The sequence below is a fragment of the Lepisosteus platostomus genome, unplaced genomic scaffold (assembly GCF_059453375.1).
Source record: "Lepisosteus platostomus isolate fLepPlt1 unplaced genomic scaffold, fLepPlt1.hap1 Scaffold_61_H1, whole genome shotgun sequence".
Taxonomy (NCBI): Eukaryota; Metazoa; Chordata; class Actinopteri; order Semionotiformes; family Lepisosteidae; genus Lepisosteus; species Lepisosteus platostomus.
This window is the reverse complement of record NW_028291677.1, coordinates 175,001-200,193: the sequence shown is the minus strand read 5'-3', so window position 1 is coordinate 200,193 and position 25,193 is coordinate 175,001. Positions and strand designations below refer to the sequence as shown.

General features: G+C 46.8%; 15 non-coding genes and 1 pseudogene across 15 annotated transcripts; 4 read left to right on the top strand and 12 right to left on the bottom strand.

The window, feature by feature from the left end:
* Window positions 1–180: 180 nt before the first annotated feature.
* Window positions 181–253, bottom strand: trnav-aac (transfer RNA valine (anticodon AAC)). Its single transcript has one exon. It is a non-coding gene; the product is annotated as a tRNA-Val (tRNA).
* A 1,363-nt stretch (window positions 254–1,616) lies between these two features.
* trnas-aga (transfer RNA serine (anticodon AGA)) lies at window positions 1,617–1,698 on the top strand. Its single transcript has one exon. It is a non-coding gene; the product is annotated as a tRNA-Ser (tRNA).
* An 841-nt stretch (window positions 1,699–2,539) lies between these two features.
* trnai-aau (transfer RNA isoleucine (anticodon AAU)) lies at window positions 2,540–2,613 on the top strand. The gene has a single exon. It is a non-coding gene; the product is annotated as a tRNA-Ile (tRNA).
* A 712-nt stretch (window positions 2,614–3,325) lies between these two features.
* On the bottom strand, window positions 3,326–3,407 carry trnas-gcu (transfer RNA serine (anticodon GCU)). The gene has a single exon. It is a non-coding gene; the product is annotated as a tRNA-Ser (tRNA).
* A 1,624-nt stretch (window positions 3,408–5,031) lies between these two features.
* On the top strand, window positions 5,032–5,104 carry trnar-acg (transfer RNA arginine (anticodon ACG)). Its single transcript has one exon. It is a non-coding gene; the product is annotated as a tRNA-Arg (tRNA).
* A 1,168-nt stretch (window positions 5,105–6,272) lies between these two features.
* LOC148632424 (U1 spliceosomal RNA) lies at window positions 6,273–6,413 on the bottom strand (annotated as a pseudogene).
* Window positions 6,414–11,001: 4,588 nt separating this feature from the next.
* LOC148632423 (5S ribosomal RNA) lies at window positions 11,002–11,120 on the bottom strand. The gene has a single exon (XR_015934354.1). It is a non-coding gene; the product is annotated as a 5S ribosomal RNA (ribosomal RNA).
* A 1,292-nt stretch (window positions 11,121–12,412) lies between these two features.
* Window positions 12,413–12,554, top strand: LOC148632422 (U4 spliceosomal RNA). The gene has a single exon (XR_015934346.1). It is a non-coding gene; the product is annotated as a U4 spliceosomal RNA (small nuclear RNA).
* A 5,443-nt stretch (window positions 12,555–17,997) lies between these two features.
* trnag-gcc (transfer RNA glycine (anticodon GCC)) lies at window positions 17,998–18,068 on the bottom strand. Its single transcript has one exon. It is a non-coding gene; the product is annotated as a tRNA-Gly (tRNA).
* A 213-nt stretch (window positions 18,069–18,281) lies between these two features.
* Window positions 18,282–18,363, bottom strand: trnas-aga (transfer RNA serine (anticodon AGA)). The gene has a single exon. It is a non-coding gene; the product is annotated as a tRNA-Ser (tRNA).
* A 1,268-nt stretch (window positions 18,364–19,631) lies between these two features.
* Window positions 19,632–19,705, bottom strand: trnai-aau (transfer RNA isoleucine (anticodon AAU)). The gene has a single exon. It is a non-coding gene; the product is annotated as a tRNA-Ile (tRNA).
* Window positions 19,706–20,548: 843 nt separating this feature from the next.
* trnas-aga (transfer RNA serine (anticodon AGA)) lies at window positions 20,549–20,630 on the bottom strand. The gene has a single exon. It is a non-coding gene; the product is annotated as a tRNA-Ser (tRNA).
* Window positions 20,631–22,533: 1,903 nt separating this feature from the next.
* Window positions 22,534–22,604, bottom strand: trnag-gcc (transfer RNA glycine (anticodon GCC)). The gene has a single exon. It is a non-coding gene; the product is annotated as a tRNA-Gly (tRNA).
* A 212-nt stretch (window positions 22,605–22,816) lies between these two features.
* Window positions 22,817–22,898, bottom strand: trnas-aga (transfer RNA serine (anticodon AGA)). The gene has a single exon. It is a non-coding gene; the product is annotated as a tRNA-Ser (tRNA).
* A 1,903-nt stretch (window positions 22,899–24,801) lies between these two features.
* Window positions 24,802–24,872, bottom strand: trnag-gcc (transfer RNA glycine (anticodon GCC)). Its single transcript has one exon. It is a non-coding gene; the product is annotated as a tRNA-Gly (tRNA).
* A 213-nt stretch (window positions 24,873–25,085) lies between these two features.
* On the bottom strand, window positions 25,086–25,167 carry trnas-aga (transfer RNA serine (anticodon AGA)). The gene has a single exon. It is a non-coding gene; the product is annotated as a tRNA-Ser (tRNA).
* Window positions 25,168–25,193: the final 26 nt, after the last annotated feature.

Here is a 25,193-nt window from a genome sequence, read left to right as displayed (position 1 = left end):
TTTTGAGCCGACAAGGCTCGTCCTGGTCTGTCGGCACAACCCAATTGCAAATGATCGGCTCCGTGTACAGACGGAACGTGCGTTTGGTACAAGACTGCATGAAGGCACCGGAAATACATTGGGAACAAATGACCGGTCGCTCAATACCTCTGTGAAGTACAGGAGCATGCAGAACGAGGCTGTTTCCGCCCGGTCTCGAACCGGGGACCTTTCGCGTGTTAGGCGAACGTGATAGCCGCTACACTACGGAAACCTGCAGGGACAGTTGCTGGTGTCTCGCTTGCGTTTCCGGCTGAGAAAGGGAAGCGTCACTTTAGGCAGGGGGCGCTGGAGAGAGGAACAAAGGGCGCGATGAAACAAAATACCGAAACCCTGGATCTTTAGATCTTCAGTCTAACGCTCTCCCAACTGAGCTATTTCGGCGGTGGACAGAGCGCACAGCCACCTGCTCCAGCCTTCCTGTGTTGCGGCATGAGCGCACCAAGAGGAGCGGGAGAGTGTTGCAGGAACGTCACTCAGAAGGAAAGCCACCCAGCTGCGCCCTCTGAGCTCTGTCCAGCGCATCTTCCTCGCATGGACTCCTGCCTGCGACGGGCAGGAAACAATTAGCAAGAACAGAACAACACCCCATGGGTGTCTCATGACCACACCTTAGGTTGTGACACGTGCAGGTGTGAGGGGTTGCCGGGCTACTTTGGAGCAGAGCTTGGGCGGAGGGGGGGCGGGAAAGCAGACAAAGAGGTGACACCTCAAGGTCTGCACGATCACAGCTCTCCGCCGCCCCAGGCTTCCGCTCGATAAGCTGCTGGACACACCCGCCCCTCCTCACACAGACCGTGGAAAAGCCCCCGAGTGGGAGGGCTCTCTCTTCCTCCCAGGAGCTCTTGGACACGACGCACAGACAGGGTGCGGGGAGCTGCCGCCTGCAAACACGGCTCCAGGCAGGACTCCGCTCCGCAGGAGCCGCAGAGCAGAGCAGAGGAGATGGGGGCAGCTTAGCTCCTGTGCAGAGACCTGAGCTGCTGCTGCTGCAGACGCTGTCTTTTCTGCACTCGGGGTAGGAGTGAATGTTGAGTTGCCCTTAGAAATGAAGCAGAGCACTTCAACGGCACAGGTGTGTGTGTGTGCGTGCGCCCTGGTGATTCTGGGAGACAGATCGAACCTGGGCTAAAAGAGAGGAGGCTTAGCCCTCTTCCATTTGCTACTTCAAAGTTGTACAACCCATTTGTATCTGCTAGGCGGCGCAGTCGTCGTGCACAAAGAACGCTTTGAAAAGCGTCCAAAGCAAGTCATTCCGAGTTGGTCGTTTGTGTTTTCCACTAATGTAAGAGCTATTTCAAGTGCGACGTGGTGCGGCTTTTCAAATGCTTGTGGGCATTTCTCTGTTGTTGATTCTTTTTTTGTCTGTAACAAAGTGGCATTTTCATGTCCGGACGGGGAGACTTTATCATTCCGACATGAAGCCACCCTTAAGTCCTCTGAGGCGTGTCTGTCTGCAAGGCTTGTATTTTGGAAATGTTTTTTTGAAACGGAAAACGACTTTGAAATAGGCTTCCGCCGGCGTCTCGCGATCCAGGTAAGATTGTAGCAAGAACGCAGCGGCTGTGGGGCTTGCTGTAGTCGTGGCCGAGTGGTTAAGGCGATGGCCTAGAAATCCATTGGGGTCTCCCCGCGCAGGTTCGAATCCTGCCGACTACGTTATCTGCCTCCAGTCGGTGTGTTTCGGCGCAAGCAAAGAAGTGCGCCTCTTTGCTGTTCCTGGTGGTTTTAAAACGCCCAATCGCTTGTACCCGCTGCCTTGGAAATAAGTTCTTCAGCATCCGCGAATGGCATTTTGCAGCTGGAAGCAGATGTCGATGCACTTTGCACAGAGCACCAAAAAAGCGTCTTTTTTGAAGGCCCAGGCACTGAGCATTGGTGGTTCAGTGGTAGCATTCTCGCCTGCCATGCGGGAGGCTCGGGTTCGATTCCCGGCCAATGCAGTGGCTTTTGCAGCGAGCGGCTCCATCACTTGCATCCCCTTGCAACTCGCAACTGAAAACCCACTGAAGCTAAGCAGGTGTGAGCCAGGTCAGTACCCGAATAAGGGTGAGCTACAGGGAAAAACAAAGCTTCCAGCTGGAAGCGGTGTTAATGGTGCCGGCGGGGGGGCGCTCACCCTGAGGTCTGTGCGGGTCCCAATGCCCCAGTATAGTGACGGAGTTGCTGTGTTGTAAAAGGGCGCTGTCTTTTGGATGAGATGTAAAACCGAGGTCACAGCGTTCTGTGGTCATTCAAAATGACCACCAAAACCTTTGACAAAAGCTCTTGGTAATTGATGGTCTTCAATAATGCTTCTCCTTTAGGTACATTTTAAATCAGCTGAAAAATGCTGTGAAATGGGGGGGCACTTCAGGCCAGTGTAGGATTTGGGTTACAAGAACCATGAAACTGCACGAGAAAGCCCGTACACTGAATTACACGGCTTTCTATTCAAAGGAGGACAAAAGAAATTCCCTGAGTTTGATTTTTTGCAGCACAGAGAGGAGCACTGTCGTGAGGCTGGTTAGCTCAGTTGGTTAGAGTGTGGTGCTAATAACGCCAAGGTCGCGGGTTCGAGCCCCGTACGGGCCAGGTCCTTTTCTCCTCTTACCAAAGCTGTTAGGTTCCTTTCCGTGGTGAGAGGGGTTGTCATGCAACGCTGCCACATAGTGCCGACAGACAAGAGTGTTGCGTGAGAAGAGAAAAGTGTTTGAAGATTTAAGAGTGTCTTAGGTGGAGCCAAAATCAAGTGTCACAAATGCAAGTGGTTGGATTTCCAATGTTTAATATGGTAAATCCTTAAGTTTCTTGGCGGTATCCTTTACAGTCCTCTGTTCGGTCGACAAGGGACTGAAGGGGGCAGCTTTCCTCACACATACAGTGCAATGTACTGTAGTGTTCCCCTTCATTGAATTCGCAGTTCTGCATCAGACCTCTAACTCGTTTCCTTAGCTTGGATTTAAGCCACGAAGCAGGCTTCTACTGTATAAGGAATCACAAACTATTTGAGAGGCCACCATCCCAGGGGGAACTGACAAAGTCTATCCCTAAACACCTAGCGCGGTCTCTCGAGAGACTGTCAAAAATCGCTTTCTCCGTTTGCGTTGCAAGTAAGTGAAAACGCGGTCTCAACCCAGAGCCACTTGGCAGCAGCGACACGTAAATACCGTTACTGTTACTGCTCGATACCGACGTTAGCCTACTATACCATGTTCAGCCACCGCTAGAAAATGCACGGCTCTAGAACCGGAGCAAACGACAGGAGGGCCAACGCCGAACGGGCACACGTGTCAGACATGGAGCGCGACGAGAATGGGATTCGAACCCATGCGTGCAGAGCACAATGGATTAGCAGTCCATCGCCTTAACCACTCGGCCACCTCGTCGAGGGATCTGCGCTGTCCGGACATGGGTTGGCGCGCTCCAGATGATCTTTTTCTTTTTTTTCCCCCGTACTCGAGGGTCATTTTCCTGTTCCACATGCGATTTCAACATTTTCCTTGGGAGATGTCAAGCCAGCAAGCCACTGCTGTGGTTCAGTGGCCAGTGTGGAGTTCAGTGGCCCTGTTGTACACAGAAAGCACATTGAGCTCCTTGGACATGAAAAGTTCCAGATAAAAGCCATTTGTCACCCTTTCTCTTGGTGTTGATGTTGCTATTATATGTAAAGGTGGCAACTTGCTCAGCGAGCAGGCGGAGCACACACCGAATGCAGATGTGTCTGAGTGGTGTGTCCAAGTGGCTGTCAAAGGACAGCTCTCCTGGGGCGCCGTGGCTTAGTTGCTTAAGGTGCCTGTCTAGTACACAGGAGACCCTGGCTCCGAATCCCAGCGGTGCCTTTTTTGTTCTGTCTTCTCGAACAGAACTGGTCATTATGGACAACCGCCTACGGCTAGACTTAATTAAATGCAAGCATTCATTTCCTGTCTTGAACAACTTGTTTTTCTTATAATGGATGCAACTTGCAAAACATGAAATACAAACCTTGCTAATCAGCACTCGTGGCTGGCAAAAAAAAAAAGAAGTCAGCAATGTTTTTTTCTTTAACCTTAACCCTTCTAATGGAGAAGAGTTAAACGACCGAGTCTATGCAGCTTAAACGGTGCGCACGTCGGGTTCTTAGCTGAAAGGGTGGTAAATCACGCTCACCCCAGTCCTTAATCTTTTAAAGAGGATACAAAATTGAACCTAGTCGCCACATCACATACATCCTGTTCAACGATAAAAAGGTAACGTCTATCCTCACTCCAGAGTCAATCTCACGTTGAGGGCATATTTTTTTCCACTTTACCATGAGTCGGGCTCGGCTGCACAGAGGCGAGAGCAGAGCAATGAGGTCACGGGGACAGGGGAGTCACACGCTGGCTGTTTGAACACGCGGAAGATCACTGAGGGATCCACAGTATGTGGACCCTCCGTGCGCCATCAGTCCGCACTCCGGACTCTGAATCCTGCCATCCGAGTTAAGATCTCGGCGGAACCTGAGGCGCAGTTCCTTCTTAAAACGTAATCTGGTGAGCATTTCTAGAATCGTACTTGTATAGATGCAGCCTTTAATGTGTTGCTAGGTTAAAATTGATGACTTCTTGAACTTCAGTAGGCAACTGCCCTCTTGATTTCGGATTTAATTTCTTTATTACAGGGGCACTTTTATGAAGACAGAGTCATGTTCAGGTACTTTGCTTGATGGAGGAAGCTCATTTCGGACTCTGTGACCTGCTCACCTGGAAAGGTCTGCTGTACTACTACAAGAGAGAAGTAGAGTCTGGAAGAAGGGACAATTTTATGATGCTTTGGAAGATAATGTTTTTTTTTTCTTTGAAATCGAAATGAATCAGAATATCAGTGCAAAAGACAGACTCTTGGTTTGGTTTAAAGAGATATGGTTTTAAAACAGACAAAATGTAGAAAACAGGTGTTTCTCACTTTTGGAAAAGAATGGACCGGGGATAATATTTTACTAGTTGCAGTGCTGATCTCACTGGGTTACAGTCCTGCAGTGTCACACCGGGGCCAGTGGCGCAATGGATAACGCGTCTGACTACGGATCAGGAGATTGCAGGTTCGACTCCTGCCTGGCTCGGGTCGTTTTTAAACGCATCGGGCTACTCCCTAATTAGTCTGTGCTACTTACTGCATTGTAATCGTACCCAGTAAGAGATTTCCTTCATGTAAATGAACTGCACCTGACAGCTTTAGAAAAACACCTGGCCTCAGTACGGTGCTGAGAGCTCAGCGTTGCTGTTCTAATTAGCACGCACTGCATCGGCTATGAGCCTGAACTTTTCAATTATTCCGATCAGTAAGTCAACACGTAGTCCACATGAACGGTAGAAATATTCTCTTGTCTGTCTCTTGTTTGTATAGAACTGAATGTCCCTGACAATGTACTGTTAGTTTTAATTGAAGAACGGCATTTGTGTTCAAATATACCAGACAAGTTTATGTAACTGCTCATGCGACACTCAGATGTAATTAGTCAAGAAATAAAGTCGAACAACAGCTGCGGGTTTGATTCTGAATGTATGAGATTGCAGTGCCTTTTACTTCCATTGACAAATGATAGAGATTCGAAGAGAGATCCTTCAGACCAGCAAGCAAACCCACGGCTATTTCGGTTTTCTATCTAGGCAACGTTGGTGTCTGCAATAGCATACGTTGGTGCCGTAGGCTTTGGGAGGAAAACCTGCAGGATGGAAAGGTGATCTATAGCCTCATCTCTAGAGATGTTTTGTTGCTGTGGCATGTGTGTGACCCATATTAAAAAAAAAATATCGAAGCTGCCTCTAAATCTGCAAATGAAGATGAGTCGATATACCACTTGTTTTTCGTATAACTAGACATATATTCATTTGTTACTGATTTCATTCATTGAGCACGGGTACAATAGAGGTACAGCAATTCACTGTTTGACATGTCTGGTACAGAACCTACAGAACCTAGCAATTAAAAAAAGGGGTGAAACTGTCTTTAGACTCAGCATACAGTACCGAGGCCACCCATGACCAAATAAAGGCTAACCTCGATAATCAGCCTAAAGAACGCAGACTACAGCAAAACGACTGACTTTGAAAAGGGAATGAACGTCCGGAAGGAGTAGTGGAACTAGCTTGAGATGCTTCTCCGGACCCCTAACTAAAAGCCACCGAGAACCAGCAGCGGCGTCGACTCCTTTCGAACCGGGATCCTTCCGCAGCCACGCAGTTCGTGGTGTCCTAACCCTCCCGTATCTGATTTTGGACCATGCACATCAGGGGAGAGCACGAACGCAGTCCCCCATTACCAGAAATTATGCAGTCGAGATTCCCACATTTGGGGAATTCGCAGGGGTCAGCACAGCCGGAGTGCAACGGCCGAGCCTCGCCCTGGGTGAACCGATTCGATTTCGATTTTTAAGAACTTTATTTTCTTTTCACAAAAAAATACAGGACATCACAAATCAGAAAGCTTTACATTAATATACATACTTAAAACAGTATATATGATCACATCTCATTACATTTTGACACGGTAACAGTTACATAGCAACAATTTTCTTTTTTTCTGGTGCAAATCACATTCTTTACTTAAACATGATAATGTTTTTCACAGTTTCTTGAGATATTGACCTATGCTCTCTATTTCCCACAGATTTTCTGCTTCCTCCCTCCCTTCTCTCCACAGATCTCTGAGGTAATAGTTCTCTCGGGTGATGAACAGGGCCAGGCTACCTGCTGCCTTGACTGGGACCTCGATGCCTTTGAACAGCCCCATGTTCCTCACTCTCCACAGGGCGTCTTTCCCACTGTTCACCACGGCCCAGATCCTGTCAAACACGTCGGGAGGAAGTTTGACAGGAGAGATGCCGTATATGACGAAAGCAGCGGTCAGGGTAAATTGGGGCAAGAGAGCCTGCAACCAATCTTCAAACTGTGCCCAGAAGGCCTTAGCAAAAAAACAGGACCACAGGAGATGGGTCACAGTCTCCTCCTCGCCGCAGCCCACCCTAACGCAGCGAGGGCTGGGGGTGAGGCCCCTACGGTACAAGAAAGTTCGTACCGGTAAGCACTGGTGGAAGACACTCCAGGCTAAATCTCTGTTAATGTTGCACAGAAATTTAGAGGATGTGTGTCTCCACACCTTCCTTGTTTGGGCTGATGTTAAAATGCCCACAGGGGTCTGCCTATTGTTCTGGGGTGCAACGAAATCTTCCAGTTTTTGGACGCTGACATCTCGGAGGGGAATATGGCCAATTGGGTGAGATCTTAGAAAACTTTTAACTGTCCCATAAATTGCAGGGCATGTGTCAGAGAGTGGGACGTCCAGCTTGGGTCTGACACCCCACACTCTGAACTCCTCCCTACCTACCCAGAGCCTGGAAAAATAAGTCCAGGTACGCGCTGCAGGTGCTGTTGCAAAGCCTCTCAGCACAGAGGCCAGGAAAATGCACAGCAGCTTCGTAGCAATATCTGGGACAGACTTCCCCCCTGAGGGTAGCGGCCTGTACATTATTTCCCTTCTGAGTCTTTCCTGCTTCCCACCCCATAGAAATTGAAACATCAATCTCCTCAGCACCGCTGCAACACGGTGTGGGATTGGGAAGGTAGAAGCCAGAAAATTCAAGACAGGCAAGAGCTCGGCTTTGATGACCAGCACCTTCCCTGTCATGGTGAGGTCTCGGTCCTTCCATTGCATCAGTTTTTTGTTTAAGATTGGCAATTTGTTCTGCCAATTTACTGTTCCCATCTCTTCTCCAAAATACACCCCCAGGACCTTAATTCTCTTCTCTTGCAGCCTGAGATCATGTCCTTCTTTTGGCTCCCTCCAGTTCTGATAAAAAATCTCACTCTTAGATTTGTTAATTTTTGCGGATGAAGCCAAAGAGAAACGATCACAGCACTGCAGAGCTCTGCTAATTGAGGCATTGTCAGAGAGGAGCAGGGTGACGTCATCCATGTATAGAGATGTCTTTACCTCTCCTCCCCCACTTCCAGGCACTGGTATCCGATTAATGGCCTGATCCTGGCGCAAGGCACAGGCTAAGGGCTCCATAGCCAAAACGAATAACAAGGGGGATAATGGGCAGGCCTGCCTCACCTCTGAACAGACTTCAAAGGGGCGTGATCTATTGCCATTAACCATTACTCTGCTGTTGCTACCTGTGTACAGCAGGTTAATCCACTTTCTCATGATGGGGCCAAAATTCATGTGCTCAAGTACCGATGTTAAGTACTGCCGGTTTAGGCGGTCAAAGGCCTTTTCTAGGTCTACACCTAAAATGCACAGAGGGAGGGAGCGATCCTCTGAGTACAGACAAACATCCCTCAACAAGGCCAGGTTGTCGCTCATCAGGCGTCCTGCTATCCCACAAGTCTGTTCTTTCCCTACCAGTGAGGCCACTACATTTTGTAGGCGCAGGATCTTAGTGTCCACGCCTAAGAGGCTGAGGGGTCTCCAGTTCTTTATGTCATTCTTTGCTCCTTTCTTAAACAAGAGAGAGATAGTGCCTTCTCTTAAGGAGTCAGGCAGCAATTCTGTCTTATAGCTTTCCTCGAATAGGAGCAGTAGCGGATCCTGAAGCAGATCCCAAAAGGTGCAATAAAATTCTTTAGGGAGCCCGTCAGCACCCGGAGTTTTCCCCTTCTGTAAGCTCTCCATAGCCTGTCTCAGCTCTTCTACTGTCAAATCCCTCTCAAGTACTTCCCTATCTTCTTCACTCAAAACGTTTTCTAGCTTTGAGGTAAAAAAATGAATTTCTTCATCCTTTACCTCTGTAGAGCTGTACAGTCTTGAGTAGAAGGCCTCGGTGCAGGAGAGGATAGCACTCGGCTCTGTTCTCTCTCGTCCCTCCTCATCAACTACACTTTCCATGACAGACTTGGAGCCTACCACTTTCCTGAAAAAGAAGCGAGTACACTTCTCATTTTCTTCCAAGAACTGCACTCTGCTTCTTAACAGCACTCCTCGACCACTTTCTTCGGCTATGCTCCGGATGTCCTTTTTTAAAAGGGTGATATCCTCGAGCACATCGAAGCCACTGTGCAGCATCGTGTAGAGACGCTGCAGCTGCCTCTGTTTCCTGGCTAGCACTCCTCTCCGTCTGGCAGCAGCCTTCCTTCCCTCAGCCATGAAAAAGGCCTTTGTCCTCACCTTCACCTCCTCCCACCACTCTCCTACTGACCCGTACAGACACTGCAAGGACAGCCACTGTGATAGTTTCTCCTTGTAGCGGGATACAACCCCCTCGTTCTCTAGCAGCTTTGTGTTGAGTTTCCAGAGGCCTGGGCCAAAGACAGTCCCGCCCTGGAGTTCCACTCTACACCCTAAAGCCTGATGATCTGAGAAGAAGACAGGCTGAAGAGTGACCCCAACAACTTTCACTCTCTCTGAGACAAAGCAATAGTCAATTCTGGAGCTGCTATTCCTCCCTGACCATGTATATCCTGCTGTTGTGGGATATATACATCTATATGTGTCTGAGAGTTTAAAGTCTTGAACTAAGTTTTGCAGGGCCAGTGAGCTGGAATCCAATTTTATCGGAGAGCTAGACTGCCTGTCTGTGTGCTCTAAGATACAATTAAAATCCCCTCCCACTATCACGTCTGTGCTACTTAACAATAGGGGAGAGAGTGCCTTGAGTAGCTCCACCCTTCCTCCCACATCAGTAGGACAATACACATTGATTAGCCGCAGGTTAACGGTCCCCCATTCCACATTCACACACAGCAACCTGCCATCTATGACCCTCTGAATACTTTTCAATTTGAAAGCCCATCCTTTGAAAAGAATGGCCACGCCAGAGGCTCTGTTGTTATTGTCCCCTGACCAAACAGAAGGCCCTTTATCCCACCTATCTTCAAAGCTTTTATACCTCTCTTGATAGGCTAAAGCACACTCCTGCAACATCAACACATCTCCCTCTCTCTGCTGGAGGTAATCAAAGACAGACTGGCATTTCACTCTGTCATTGATACCTCTGGTGTTAAGAGAAATTATGTTTAGAGCCATATTACATAAGAAAGTGGAACCAGTCTTTACAAAACACATTTCTCTTCGGTCTCACCTGTTACCTTCTTCTTTTTCTTTTTCTTCTTACCAATTTCCTGCCAGCCATCCTCTGAATGAGCCTTCATCAGGGTGGCAGCAGTAAAAGCGTTCACGGAGTCCATTTCAAGGAAGGGGGTAGAGGGAGGGGTGGAGGGGTTCCAGCTGTCCCCATCGCCATGCTCTCCTTCCTCCTCGCTCGGGGAGAAAACAGAGTCATTTTTGCACTCCGGCTGTGCTGACCCCTGTGAATTCCCCAAATGTGGGAATCTCGACTGCATAATTTCTGGTAGTGGGGGACTGGGTTCGCGCTCTCCCCTGATGTGCTTGGTCCAAAATCAGATACGGGAGGGTTAGGACACCACGAGCTGCGTGGCTGCGGAAGGATCCCGGTTCGACAGGAGTGGACGCCGCTGCTGGTTCTCGCTGGCTTTTAGTTAGGGGTCCGGAGAAGCATCTCAAGCTAGTTCCACTACTCCTTCCGGACGTTCATTCCCTTTTCAAAGTCAGTCGTTTTGCTGTAGTCTGCGTTCTTTAGGCTGATTATCGAGGTTAGCCTTTATTTGGTCATGGGGGGCCTCGGTACTGTATGCTGAGTCTAAAGACAGTTTCACCCGTTTTCTGATTGCTGGGTTCTGTACCAGTGCAGACATGTCAAACAGTGAATGGCTGTACCTCTATTGTATCCATGCTCAATGAATGAAATTGGTAACAAATGAATATATGTCTAGTTATACGAAAAACGAGTGGTTTATCGACTCATCTTCATTTGCAGATTTAGAGGCAGCTTCGATATTCGTTTTACAGACGGGTTTTTTTTTTTGAATATGGGTCACACACATGCCACAGCAACAAAACATCTCTAGAGATGAGGCTATAGATCACCTTTCCATCCTGCAGGTTTTCCTCCCAAAGCCTACGGCACCAACGGCGACCCCTGCTGGCCGGGAGAGCAAAAGCTTACAGCACCTGGTATTCCCAGGCAGTCTCCCATCCAAGTACTAACCAGGCCCGACGCTGCTTAGCTTCCGAGATCAGACGAGATCGGGCATGTTCAGGGTGGTGTGGCCGTAAGCGAAACCCCTGGCGCCTGACTCGCTACTTGAAGCTGTGTGTGGCGGGGGTTCCGTGCCCCCCGAGCGGGACTGAAGGATCGTTCGTGTGCAACTCTTTGGAAAGGAGCTGCTTTCCAAATCGCATTGCGTGCCTGGATGTTGGCGAATGCGCTCCCTTGTGTTGGCTCGTCCTGCACTGGAGGAGGACAAACAATCTGCACGGAGGAGCACCAGGCAAGTCTTCAGTGCACAGCACTCTGGAAACATTTCGGGGCTGTCGCGTGTTTATTTCAGCACGTAAAGCGCACCGGTCCAACACGTCGGCCGGGCGCACGGCGCCTCCGCCCTCTTGCTGCCCCTGCAGCTGCTTCACTTTTCCCTTTAGTTGCCATCGATTTTTTTGTAGTGCTATACATATACGATTGAGGTATCTTAGAGTTCTCCTTCGAAGACCCAGCACTCTCTTTTCTTTTCCCAGTGTTACTCATATCGGACTTTTTAAACCTAAAAAAAAATCGTTTTTTTTTCTTTCAATTATAACTGAAGTTTAAACAACTAGTGTTAAGTCCTTATTTTTCTGTAGTCAAAAAAAGCAAAAATTAACATTCAGGTCATGAAAAACTCAAAAAAACTCCCCAACCACTAAACTTTACCTCCCACCTGAGCGCCATCTTGAACGCCCCTACCACCAGAGAATGCTCACGATTTCGGAAGCTGTCTCCGGGACGTGCTGATTCCACACATCCTGAATAAATCATGATATTGTTAGTTGTTGTAGCTAGACGTTCAAATGAGTTTCATGGCCAGATGGACTGTTTCCTCCAGCGGTATAATATTGCAGTGAGACAGCACGATGCCTGCAAGACTATGTCACGCTAAACGCCACAGATTGTGTTTGTCCGTTCGTGTCAGTCGTCCCGCAGCCACGGGAAGTGGGACACAAACATGCTGCAATGCTTTCAGGACGTTAGGATTTGTTTGTGCAACATCCGAGAAGAGTTCTTGTGGCTTGAATGTGAACTGTACGTGCCCGCCCCCTTTCCTCTGTAGTGCATGAGTTCCTCCCGGCATGCCCTTCGTCATTGTTCTGTCATCTTGTATTTAAAGGGTTGTATTTCTGCTGCTGAAAATAAGCAACGGTTTTCTCACAACGCCCTTTGTTCCCAACGGAGCCCTTGTCTGTCATGAAATTCTTCAAAACCTCAAGCTAGAAGAAGAAGAAGACGACAAATATGAAGCGTTATAGCAACAACATGCCATGAGACGATCGATAACGATTTCCATAGGATCCCCGCGGTTGCCTGGCAACCGTCAGCTTTGCGCAGTGGCAGTATCGTAGCCTGTGAGGTTTAGCCGAGGCGCGATTATTGCTAGTTGAAAACTTTTCCCAATACCCCGCTTCCGCCGGTTTGCAATACAATCGGCGAAAGCAATTTTTGACAGTCTCGTCAGAGACTGAGCAAGGTGTTTAAAGACAGATTTGGTCACGGTGATATCATGGTAGAAAGAAACGAGCTTGTTACGTGTCAACAGAAACGCTCTTTAGCTCTTTCAGCTTTATGCAGAGAACAGCGTCTGTCGAGATTACTTTTGAGTCAGCGCGAAACGCCGTGTGCTGTCAGTATGATTTCATATTGCTCGTAGCGGCGTCTGGCTTTTGTCTGTCAAACGTTAGGTTGCGCTTCTTCATGCTGCATCGTCGGCATGAGTGGAGCATTTTAAACGTCTGTACTTACTGCGCCCCATAAGAAATCGTTTGTCCCCATTCAAAAGAGATTGTGCGATGTCTTGCAGCGTTCGCAAAGCAAACCTTTGACAGTTTGAAAAGAGGAATTTATTCTGCTTCCTGTGCGTGCAGTAGTTACAAAGTTGAACGTCTTTACACGATCTGCTGCAGTTTTCAGTGGGTGGGCTTTGTCAAATGGCTTGGAAAAACGCACTGTATTTCGGCTCGGGAAACATCATGAGCAGTGTCCTGCATGTTTTCTGTGTATAGCTGTCTTTTAACGCATACAGAATTCATTCGAAATCATTGATTTCTCCAATTAACAAGGGTCCCTTTTTGAACCTGCCAGAAGCATTCTTTCAATGTAACAGATTTACTCCGGGGAAGGGCAGCATGACATTGAGAGTAGCTCAAGCTTTCAGCACCTTTATCTGACTGCATGTATGCAGACACTGCTCAGAATCCCCTGTAAGATTCTCCTTCAATTCCGTTTTGCAGTGCTTTAGCTCTTTCAAAAGGCTTCGCTTTGCTAGTCACAATCCAAGGCTCATGACAGCATTTGAAAACATTCGCAACTGCGTTGGCCGGGAATTGAACCTGGGTTAACTGCTTTGAAGGCAGCTATGCGCAACACTGGCTCGCTCCAGAATAAATCTCACGTCGAGGGCATATTTTTTTCCATTTTACCGTGAGTCGGGCTCAGCTGCACAGAGGAGAGAGCAGAGCAAAGAGGTCACGGGGACAGGGGAGTCACACGCTAACGGTTTGAATACGCGGAAGATCACTGAGGGATCCACAGTATATGGACCCTCCGTGCGCCATCAGTCCGCACTCCGGACTCTGAATCCTGCCATCCGAGTTAAGATCTCGGCGGAACCTGAGGCGCAGTTCCTTCTTAAAACGTAATCTGGTGAGCATTTCTAGAATCGTACTTGTATAGATGCAGCCTTTAATGTGTTGCTAGGTTAAAATTGATGACTTCTTGTATTTCAGTAGGCAACTGCCCTCTTGATTTCGGATTTAATTTCTTTATTACAGGGGCACTTTTATGAAGACAGAGTCATGTTCAGGTACTTTGCTTGATGGAGGAAGCTCATTTCGGACTCTGTGATCTGCTCACCTGGAAAGGTCTGCTATACTACTACAAGAGAGAAGTAGAGTCTGGAAGAAGGGACAATTTTATGATGCTTTGGAAGATAATGTTTTTTTTTTCTTATACTGAAAATGAAAGGTAGTTGTTTCTATATGGACTCAGTCTTTGGAATTTGTATATATATATTTCAGTGATCCCTCAGCCATTCCTTCTGTATTGTAATTCAATTTCTCTTTTAAAATTCCTTCCCCACTTCTAGGACCTGCAGTTGCTGAACTCCACAATGGCTTCTATTGGAAAGTCTGTGACTGAGACCAAGTGTTCACTTTTTTATGAAACCATTATTTATTTAGGAGCAATGAGCAATTCTTATATAAATGCAATAAAATCATTATGCTCAAACTATGAGAGAGAAAATTAAGGATAATTTAAGAAATCAGTCTTAGCTTGTTTCTATACACAGATGGTATTATTTATTTTCAAAGGAAACCCGCGAGGATTCCCCTGGTGTGCAAGATGTGCCTGAATACTCTTGATCAGCTTCCTGCTCACTTGAAGAGGGTGTGTATGAAGCACGCCACGGCAGAAAACATCAGGATGGCCTCTCAACAGGCGAGGGAGGACATGATGAATCACCTGAAGAACGGGGTCATCGTGGATTACCACAGAATAGAGATCGTGTCTGGTGAGGCAAACAGGATAGTGGTTGTAAGACTGCTAGAGTCCTTGGGCCTTTTTGTACATGGGAAGCCTGAAGACACATTGGCAAGGTGAGATATTTTTAATCTGTAAGGCTTCTGTAGTTTCTTTTTGAAATCATTGTTACAACATATTATGTAAAAGCATGTTGAAAAGAATCTACCTGCATTCCAGCGGCCCTGAGCAAGAGGCCGCAGTCCAGGAGGAAGAGATGCCAGAGGCTGCTCTAGAAACTGAAACAGAAGCGGATAAGGAAGGGGAAGATGTGAGCTCTGAAGAACTCTATCAGCAGTAAGACTTTTTATTTTTCAGATGTATCTATTTTTTACTAAAATTCTAATTTGTCTTATAGGTATAAAATGTTTAAACCGGTGTTTTATATCCTTACAGGCCCTGAGTAGTTAAAAAGTATCAGCAGGCCGGAAGAGAGTGGCCCAAGCTGGACTCTATAGAAAGCACTCCCTGGATGCTCCTCTCCTGATTGGATTCAAACAGTACCTTACCAAGGATCTGGGAGTGGCAAATTATTCTCAGGAGGTATTTATTTTTTAAAGGCATTTAAAATTAAGCAATGGTATCTTCATTGTAAATGTTTTTATTTCTTAGCTTAAAATTCACCCATGTGAAATGATGTCAGCCATAAACATCATGACTCTATATTTCCTACCTGAATCTATTCTACTTAAATTATTACATTATACACAATTTGAGTTCATTTTAAAAAGTAAAAGGTAATGAAAGGAATGCATTTTCATAAGAAAGATAATACCGATATGCATGTGATAATCTTCCTTATATCATGTAGTGCATCATTTGGACACTTTGTGGGCTTCAAATACAAAGAAAATCATGTTCTATGGTACAAGATAAATACAAAACTTAAGCTTTTATTTTAATTAGATTTCTTTATAAAGCATAAGCAATCATTTATTACATCGCTTCTTGAATTAAATCTTTTGACAAGAGGTAAGACTTCTGTTACATTTAAACCCATGTTTAGCTGTGTTTTTTAGATTTAACTGAACCAATTTCTGTGTGTGATAATGTCCTTGAATTCTGACAACATCACACTAAATTACATGATATAAAACAGCTAATGTTTCTAGAGATAAAGTTTCTGAGATGCTTCTAATTACTTTTTCTTACCAGGGACAGTTTAATTCACCTTGTACAGTACTGTAAGACCAAGATACTTTTTTTAAAAGTTATTTAACATTTTATAGAACTTTGTCTACTATGGCAACATGATGTGCTTGGTGAAACTTGGAAAAATACTGCTTGGCCACTTATCTTAAGATAAAGATAGGATAAAGGTTTATCTTTTGCACCTACCTGACCCCCAGGGAAGGCCAATGCTTTCTAAGTTGATGGTTCCCTACAGTAGACTGTACTTTAATTTCAAAGGTAATGTATATTGACCCAAATCAGTTTTGGAATCCAATCTACTGACGAGATGGAGCACATCCTTTTTTCAGGATTTTAGCATCATACGTTTGGTATATTTAGTCCCTAATGCTGAAAGAAATGATCATAGAACATTTGGACACTTTGTGGGCTTGAAATACAAAGCAAATCATGTTCTATGGTACAAGATAAATACAAAACTTAAGCTTTTATTTTAATTAGATTTGTTTATAAAGCATAAGCAATCATTTATTACATTAATATATGTAAAAATAACATTTTAGCATCATACGTTTAGTATATTTAGTCCCTAATGCTGAAAGAAATGAGCATAGAACATGACATCTAACCTTACCTGCGGTGTTTTTAATCCCTATTGCTCAATGCACGGTGAAAGCATTCCATACATGTGTCTGACAATGAGGAATGGGCCCCTGAGACAGTCATTTGCCTGTTTCACAAATGATCGTATTTTACTAGAGATTCTGTTTGGGATTCAGATGTGCATTCGGACAGCAATCCCTTTCAAGAAATGATATGTTCTGGATGAGGTCAAAGGTGCTGGAACACTGTATCTAGGATGTGTTTGCAGAGACTGTGTGTCTCCTGCTTCAACGCAGTGATAAACAGATGTGCTCCTTTAATTTATTGGTACATGCCCAGGGCAGTAAGCAGTCTGAGGATTTATTTCCAGATGGCATAGAGCAGTGAAGCAGTGAAGTAGTGCAAAACACTGGATCATTATATTATTAGAATCTATTCTACTTAAATTATTACATTATACTCAATTTGAGTTCATTTTAAAAAGTAAAAGGTAATGAAAGGAATGCATTTTCATAAGAAAGATAATACCGATATGCATGTGATAATCTTCCTTATATCATGTAGTGCGTCATTTGGACACTTTGTGGGCTTGAAATACAAAGAAAATCATGTTCTATGGTACAAGATAAATACAAAACTTAAGCTTTTATTTTAATTAGATTTGTTTCTAAAGCATAAGCAATCATTTATTACATTAATATATGTGAAAATAACATTTTAGCATCATATGTTTAGTATATTTAGTCCCTAATGCCGAAAGAAATGATCATTTGTTTAACATGCACGGGTCTGTCTCAAAGGATGCAGTACTCCTGAAGGGTCTCAAACCCTACATTTCGGATGCCTAGCTGTATCCCTCACATGTGGCACCTCAGAATGACTTCTAACCTTACCTGTGGTGTATTCAGTCCCTATTGCTCAATGCACGGTGTACATACTGCATACATGTGTCTTGAGAATGAGGAATGGGCCCCTGAGACAGTCATTTGCCTGTTTCACAAACAGGGACCTGGATCTAGACCTGGCCCGTACAGGGCTCAAACCCGCGACCTTGGCGTTATTAGCACCACGCTCTAACCAACTGAGCTAACCAGCCTCACGACAGTGCTCCTCTCTGTGCTGCAAAAAATCAAACTCAGGGAATTTCTTTTGTCCTCCTTTGAATAGAAAGCCGTGTAATCAGTGTACGGGCTTTCTCGTGCAGTTTCATGGTTCTTGTAACCCAAATCCTACACTGGCCTGAAGTGCCCCCCCATTTCACAGCATTTTTCAGCTGATTTAAAATGTACCTAAAGGAGAAGCATTATTGAAGACCATCAATTACCAAGAGCTTTTGTCAAAGGTTTTGGTGGTCATTTTGAATGACCACAGAGCGCTGTGACCTCGGTTTTACATCTCATCCAAAAGACAGCGCCCTTTTACAACACAGCATCTCCGTCACTATACTGGGGCATTGGGACCCGCACAGACCTCAGGGTGAGCGCCCCCCCGCCGGCACCATTAACACCGCTTCCAGCTGGAAGCTTTGTTTTTCCCTGTAGCTCATCCTCATCCAGGTACTGACCTGGCTCACACCTGCTTAGCTTCAGTGGGTTTTCAGTTGCGAGTTGCAAGGGGATGCAAGTGATGGAGCCGCTCGCTGCAAAAGCCACTGCATTGGCCGGGAATCGAACCCGAGCCTCCCGCGTGGCAGGCGAGAATTCTACCACTGAACCACCAATGCTCAGTGGCTGGGCCTTCAAAAAAGATGCTTTTTTGGTGCTCTGTGCAAAACGCGTCGACATCTGCTTCCAGCTGCAAAATGCCATTTGCGGACGCTGAAGAACTTATTTCTAAGGCAGCGGGTACAAGCGATTGGGCGTTTTAAAACCACCAGGAACAGCAAAGAGGCGCGCTTCTTTGCTTGCGCCGAAACACACCGACTGGAGGCGGATAACGTAGTCGGCAGGATTCGAACCTGCGCGGGGAGACCCCAATGGATTTCTAGTCCATCGCCTTAACCACTCGGCCACGACTACAGCAAGCCCCACTGCCACTGCGTTCTTGCTACAATCTTACCTGGATCGCGAGGCGCCGGCGGAAGCCTATTTCAAAGTCGTTCTCCGTTTCAAAAAAACATTTCCAAAATACAAGCCTTGCAGACAGACACGCCTCAGAGGACTTAAGGGTGGCTTCATGTCGGAATGATAAAGTCTCCCCGTCCGGACATGAAAATGCCACTTTGTTACACACAAAAAAAGAATCAACAACAGAGAAATGCCCACAAGCATTTGAAAAGCCGCACCACGTCGCACTTGAAATAGCTCTTACATTAGTGGTAGACGCAGGAATCGCCTTTTTATTTACGCACTTACCAACGCGATGGAAAGCAAAACAAAGCAAAGCAGAGCAAAACAAAACGAACAAACGAAAACCTTGGGTATAACGCCGTTACGTGCCCAAGCGGTATTGTACATCATCTTAGCACTGCACCCCGGGGCGTACGGTATATGGGAACGAGCACACGCCACGAATCGTCTCGAATCACTCCCTACAGCTGTAAGGCGCCTTGAAGCGTGCACCCCCAACATTCTTCTTTGCGCATGTGTGAAAGGTAAACTGTTGAACAGACTCTGAACCAGCACTAAGGAAACTAATCCGATTAGACGTTACTTTGACTCATCTTTTTACGCTCAGTGCTGGATTGCTCAAACTCCAGCTAGGGTTAGGGTTAGCATTCCCACGCTACTTAGACACTTTGTTTACGCTCAGTGCTGGATTTTGGGAACTTCAGGATGAGTGGGAATTTTCTCCTATCTGTCAATTCTGTTTTGTTTTGGAGACTCTTGGCTGCCTATGTTGTACAGTGCAGCGTGAAGGAAACATTTTCCAAAACTGTGTCAGCTCAAAAGTTGTAAGAAAACCTCTCCAGCTGCTTTAACTCTCTTCATTTTTGTCATTTAATGTGACACTCGATGTATAACTGGAGCCTCACATGCAAATGGTGAGGCTCCAGTTCGACACCCAGTTCGACACCACTTTACAGTATATGACAAAAGCATGGCAGACTGTGCCGGACCGGCAGATAACTTCCGCTTATTTTTACCATATTAAACATTGGAAATCCTCCCACTTGTATTTGTGACACTTGATTTTGGCTCCACCTAAGACACTCTTAAATCTTCAAACACTTTTCTCTTCTCCCGCAACACTCTTGTCTGTCGGCACTATGTGGCAGCGTTGCATGACAACCCCTCTCACCACGGAAAGGAACCTAACAGCTTTGGTAAGAGAGGAGAAAAGGACCTGGCCAGTACGGGACTCAAACCCGTGACCTTGGCGTTATTAGCACCACGCTCGAACCAACTGAGCTAACCGGCCTCACAACAGTGCTCCTCTCTGTGCTGCAAAAAATCGAACTCAGGGAATTTCTTTTGTCCTCCTTTGAATAGAAAGCCGTGTAATTCAGTGTACGGGCTTTCTCGTGCAGTTTCATGGTTCTTGTAACCCAAATCCTACACTGGCCTGAAGTGCCCCCCCATTTCACAGCATTTTTCAGCTGATTTAAAATGTACCTAAAGGAGAAGCATTATTGAAGACCATCAATTACCAAGAGCTTTTGTCAAAGGTTTTGGTGGTCATTTTGAATGACCACAGAGCGCTGTGACCTCGGTTTTACATCTCATCCAAAAGACAGCGCCCTTTTACAACACAGCATCTCCGTCACTATACTGGGGCATTGGGACCCGCACAGACCTCAGGGTGAGCGCCCCACCGCCGGCACCATTAACACCGCTTCCAGCTGGAAGCTTTGTTTTTCCCTGTAGCTCACCCTCATCCGGGTACTGACCTGGCTCACACCTGCTTAGCTTCAGTGGGTTTTTTGAGTTGCGAGTTGCAAGGGGATGCAAGTGACGGAGCCGCTCGCTGAAAAAGCCACTGCATTGGCCGGGAATCGAACCCAAGCCTCCCGTGTGGCAGGCGAGAATTCTACCACTGAACCACCAATGCTCAGTGCCTGGGCCTTCAAAAAAGACGCTTTTTTGGTGCTCTGTGCAAAACGCGTCGACATCTGCTTCCAGCTGCAAAATGCCATTTGCGGACGCTGAAGAACTTATTTCCAAGGCAGCGGGTACAAGCGATTGGGCGTTTTAAAACCACCAGGAACAGCAAAGAGGCGCGCTTCTTTGCTTGCGCCGAAACACACCGACTGGAGGCAGATAACGTAGTCGGCAGGATTCGAACCTGCGCGGGGAGACCCCAATGGATTTCTAGTCCATCGCCTTAACCACTCGGCCACGACTACAGCAAGCCCCACTGCCGCTGCATTCTTGCTACAATCTTACCTGGATCGCGAGGCGCCGGCGGAAGCCTATTTCAAAGTCGTTCTCCGTTTCAAACAAACATTTCCAAAATACAAGCCTTGCAGACAGACACGCCTCAGAGGACTTAAGGGTGGCTTCATGTCGGAATGATAAAGTCTCCCCGTCCGGACATGAAAATGCCACTTTGTTACACACAAAAAAAGAATCAACAACAGAGAAATGCCCACAAGCATTTGAAAAGCCGCACCACGTCGCACTTGAAATAGCTCTTACATTAGTGGTAGACGCAGGAATCGCCTTTTTATTTACGCTCTTACCAACGCGATGGAAAGCAAAACAAAGCAAAGCAGAGCAAAACAAAACGAACAAACGAAAACCTTGCGTATAACGCCGTTACGTGCCCAAGCGGTATTGTACATCATCCTAGCACTGCACCCCGGGGCATACGGTATATGGGAACGAGCACACGCCACGAATCGTCTCAAATCACTCCCTACAGCTGTAAGGCGCCTTGAAGCGTGCACCCCCAACATTCTTCTTTGCGCATGTGTGAAAGGTAAACTCTTGAGCAGACTCTGAACCAGCTCTAAGGAAACTAATCCGATTAGACGTTACTTTGACTCATCTTTTTACGCTCAGTGCTGGATTGCTCAAACTCCAGCTAGGGTTAGGGTTAGCATTCCCACGCTACTTAGACACTTTGTTTACGCTCAGTGCTGGATTTTGGGAACTTCAGGATGAGTGGGAATTTTCTCCTATCTGTCAATTCTGTTTTGTTTTGGAGACTCTTGGCTGCCTATGTTGTACAGTGCAGCGTGAAGGAAACATTTTCCAAAACTGTGTCAGCTCAAAAGTTGTAAGAAAACCTCTCCAGCTGCTTTAACTCTCTTCATTTTTGTCATTTAATGTGACACTCGATGTATAACTGGAGCCTCACATATGCAAATGGTGAGGCTCCAGTTCGACACCCAGTTCGACACCACTTTACAGTATATGACAAAAGCATGGCAGACTGTGCCGGACCGGCAGATAACTTCCGCTTATTTTTACCATATTAAACATAGGAAATCCTCCCACTTGTATTTGTGACACTTGATTTTGGCTCCACCTAAGACACTCTTAAATCTTCAAACACTTTTCTCTTCTCCCGCAACACTCTTGTCTGTCGGCACTATGTGGCAGCGTTGCATGACAACCCCTCTCACCACGGAAAGGAACCTAACAGCTTTGGTAAGAGAGGAGAAAAGGACCTTGCCAGTACGGGGCTCGAACCCGTGACCTTGGCGTTATTAGCACCACGCTCGAACCAACTGAGCTAACCGGCCTCACAACAGTGCTCCTCTCTGTGCTGCAAAAAATCGAACTCAGGGAATTTCTTTTGTCCTCCTTTGAATAGAAAGCCGTGTAATTCAGTGTACGGGCTTTCTCGTGCAGTTTCATGGTTCTTGTTACCCAAATCCTACACTGGCCTGAAGTGCCCCCCCATTTCACAGCATTTTTCAGCTGATTTAAAATGTACCTAAAGGAGAAGCATTATTGAAGACCATCAATTACCAAGAGCTTTTGTCAAAGGTTTTGGTGGTCATTTTGAATGACCACAGAGCGCTGTGACCTCGGTTTTACATCTCATCCAAAAGACAGCGCCCTTTTACAACACAGCATCTCCGTCACTATACTGGGGCATTGGGACCCGCACAGACCTCAGGGTGAGCGCCCCACCGCCGGCACCATTAACACCGCTTCCACCTGGAAGCTTTGTTTTCCCCTGTAGCTCACCCTCATCCGGGTACTGACCTGGCTCACACCTGCTTAGCTTCAGTGGGTTTTTTGAGTTGCGAGTTGCAAGGGGATGCAAGTGATGGAGCCGCTCGCTGCAAAAGCCACTGCATTGGCCGGGATTCGAACCCGAGCCTCCCGCGTGGCAGGCGAGAATTCTACCACTGAACCACCAATGCTCAGTGCCTGGGCCTTCAAAAAAGACGCTTTTTTGGTGCTCTGTGCAAAACGCGTCGACATCTGCTTCCAGCTGCAAAATGCCATTCGCGGACGCTGAAGAACTTATTTCCAAGGCAGCGGGTACAAGCGATTGGGCGTTTTAAAACCACCAGGAACAGCAAAGAGGCGCGCTTCTTTGCTTGCGCCGAAACACACCGACTGTAGCGGATAACGTAGTCGGCAGGATTCGAACCTGCGCGGGGAGACCCCAATGGATTTCTAACCCATCGCCTTAACCACTCGGCCACGACTACAGCAAGCCCCACTGCCGCTGCGTTCTTGCTACAATCTTACCTGGATCGCGAGGCGCCGGCGGAAGCCTATTTCAAAGTCGTTCTCCGTTTCAAACAAACATTTCCAAAATACAAGCCTTGCAGACAGACACGCCTCAGAGGACTTAAGGGTGGCTTCATGTCGGAATGATAAAGTCTCCCCGTCCGGACATGAAAATGCCACTTTGTTACACACAAAAAAAGAATCAACAACAGAGAAATGCCCACAAGCATTTGAAAAGCCGCACCACGTCGCACTTGAAATAGCTCTTACATTAGTGGTAGACGCAGGAATCGCCTTTTTATTTACGCTCTTACCAACGCGATGGAAAGCAAAACAAAGCAAAGCAGAGCAAAACAAAACGAACAAACGAAAACCTTGCATATAACGCCGTTACGTGCCCAAGCGGTATTATACATCATCCTAGCACTGCACCCCGGGGCGTACGGTATATGGGAACGAGCACACGCCACGAATCGTCTCGAATCACTCCCTACAGCTGTAAGGCGCCTTGAAGCGTGCACCCCCAACATTCTTCTTTGCGCATGTGTGAAAGGTAAACTCTTGAGCAGACTCTGAACCAGCTCTAAGGAAACTAATCCGATTAGACGTTACTTTGACTCATCTTTTTACGCTCAGTGCTGGATTGCTCAAACTCCAGCTAGGGTTAGGGTTAGCATTCCCACGCTACTTAGACACTTTGTTTACGCTCAGTGCTGGATTTTGGGAACTTCAGGACGAGTGGGAATTTTCTCCTATCTGTCAATTCTGTTTTGTTTTGGAGACTCTTGGCTGCCTATGTTGTACAGTGCAGCGTGAAGGAAACATTTTCCAAAACTGTGTCAGCTCAAAAGTTGTAAGAAAACCTCTCCAGCTGCTTTAACTCTCTTCATTTTTGTCATTTAATGTGACACTCGACGTATAACTGGAGCCTCACATATGCAAATGGTGAGGCTCCAGTTCGACACCCAGTTCGACACCACTTTACAGTATATGACAAAAGCATGGCAGACTGTGCCGGACCGGCAGATAACTTCCGCTTATTTTTACCATATTAAACATTGGAAATCCTCCCACTTGTATTTGTGACACTTGATTTTGGCTCCACCTAAGACACTCTTAAATCTTCAAACACTTTTCTCTTCTCCCGCAACACTCTTGTCTGTCGGCACTATGTGGCAGCGTTGCATGACAACCCCTCTCACCACGGAAAGGAACCTAACAGCTTTGGTAAGAGAGGAGAAAAGGACCTTGCCAGTACGGGGCTCGAACCCGTGACCTTGGCGTTATTAGCACCACGCTCGAGCCAACTGAGCTAACCGGCCTCACAACAGTGCTCCTCTCTGTGCTGCAAAAAATCGAACTCAGGGAATTTCTTTTGTCCTCCTTTGAATAGAAAGCCGTGTAATTCAGTGTACGGGCTTTCTCGTGCAGTTTCATGGTTCTTGTAACCCAAATCCTACACTGGCCTGAAGTGCCCCCCCATTTCACAGCATTTTTCAGCTGATTTAAAATGTACCTAAAGGAGAAGCATTATTGAAGACCATCAATTACCAAGAGCTTTTGTCAAAGGTTTTGGTGGTCATTTTGAATGACCACAGAGCGCTGTGACCTCGGTTTTACATCTCATCCAAAAGACAGCGCCCTTTTACAACACAGCATCTCCGTCACTATACTGGGGCACTGGGACCCGCTCAGACCTCAGGGTGAGCGCCCCACCGCCGGCACCATTAACACCGCTTCCACCTGGAAGCTTTGTTTTCCCCTGTAGCTCACCCTCATCCGGGTACTGACCTGGCTCACACCTGCTTAGCTTCAGTGGGTTTTTTGAGTTGCGAGTTGCAAGGGGATGCAAGTGATGGAGCCGCTCGCTGCAAAAGCCACTGCATTGGCCGGGAATCGAACCCGAGCCTCCCGCGTGGCAGGCGAGAATTCTACCACTGAACCACCAATGCTCAGTGCCTGGGCCTTCAAAAAAGACGCTTTTTTGGTGCTCTGTGCAAAACGCGTCGACATCTGCTTCCAGCTGCAAAATGCCATTCGCGGACGCTGAAGAACTTATTTCCAAGGCAGCGGGTACAAGCGATTGGGCGTTTTAAAACCACCAGGAACAGCAAAGAGGCGCGCTTCTTTGCTTGCGCCGAAACACACCGACTGGAGGCGGATAACGTAGTCGGCAGGATTCGAACCTGCGCGGGGAGACCCCAATGGATTTCTAGTCCATCGCCTTAACCACTCGGCCACGACTACAGCAAGCCCCACTGCCGCTGCGTTCT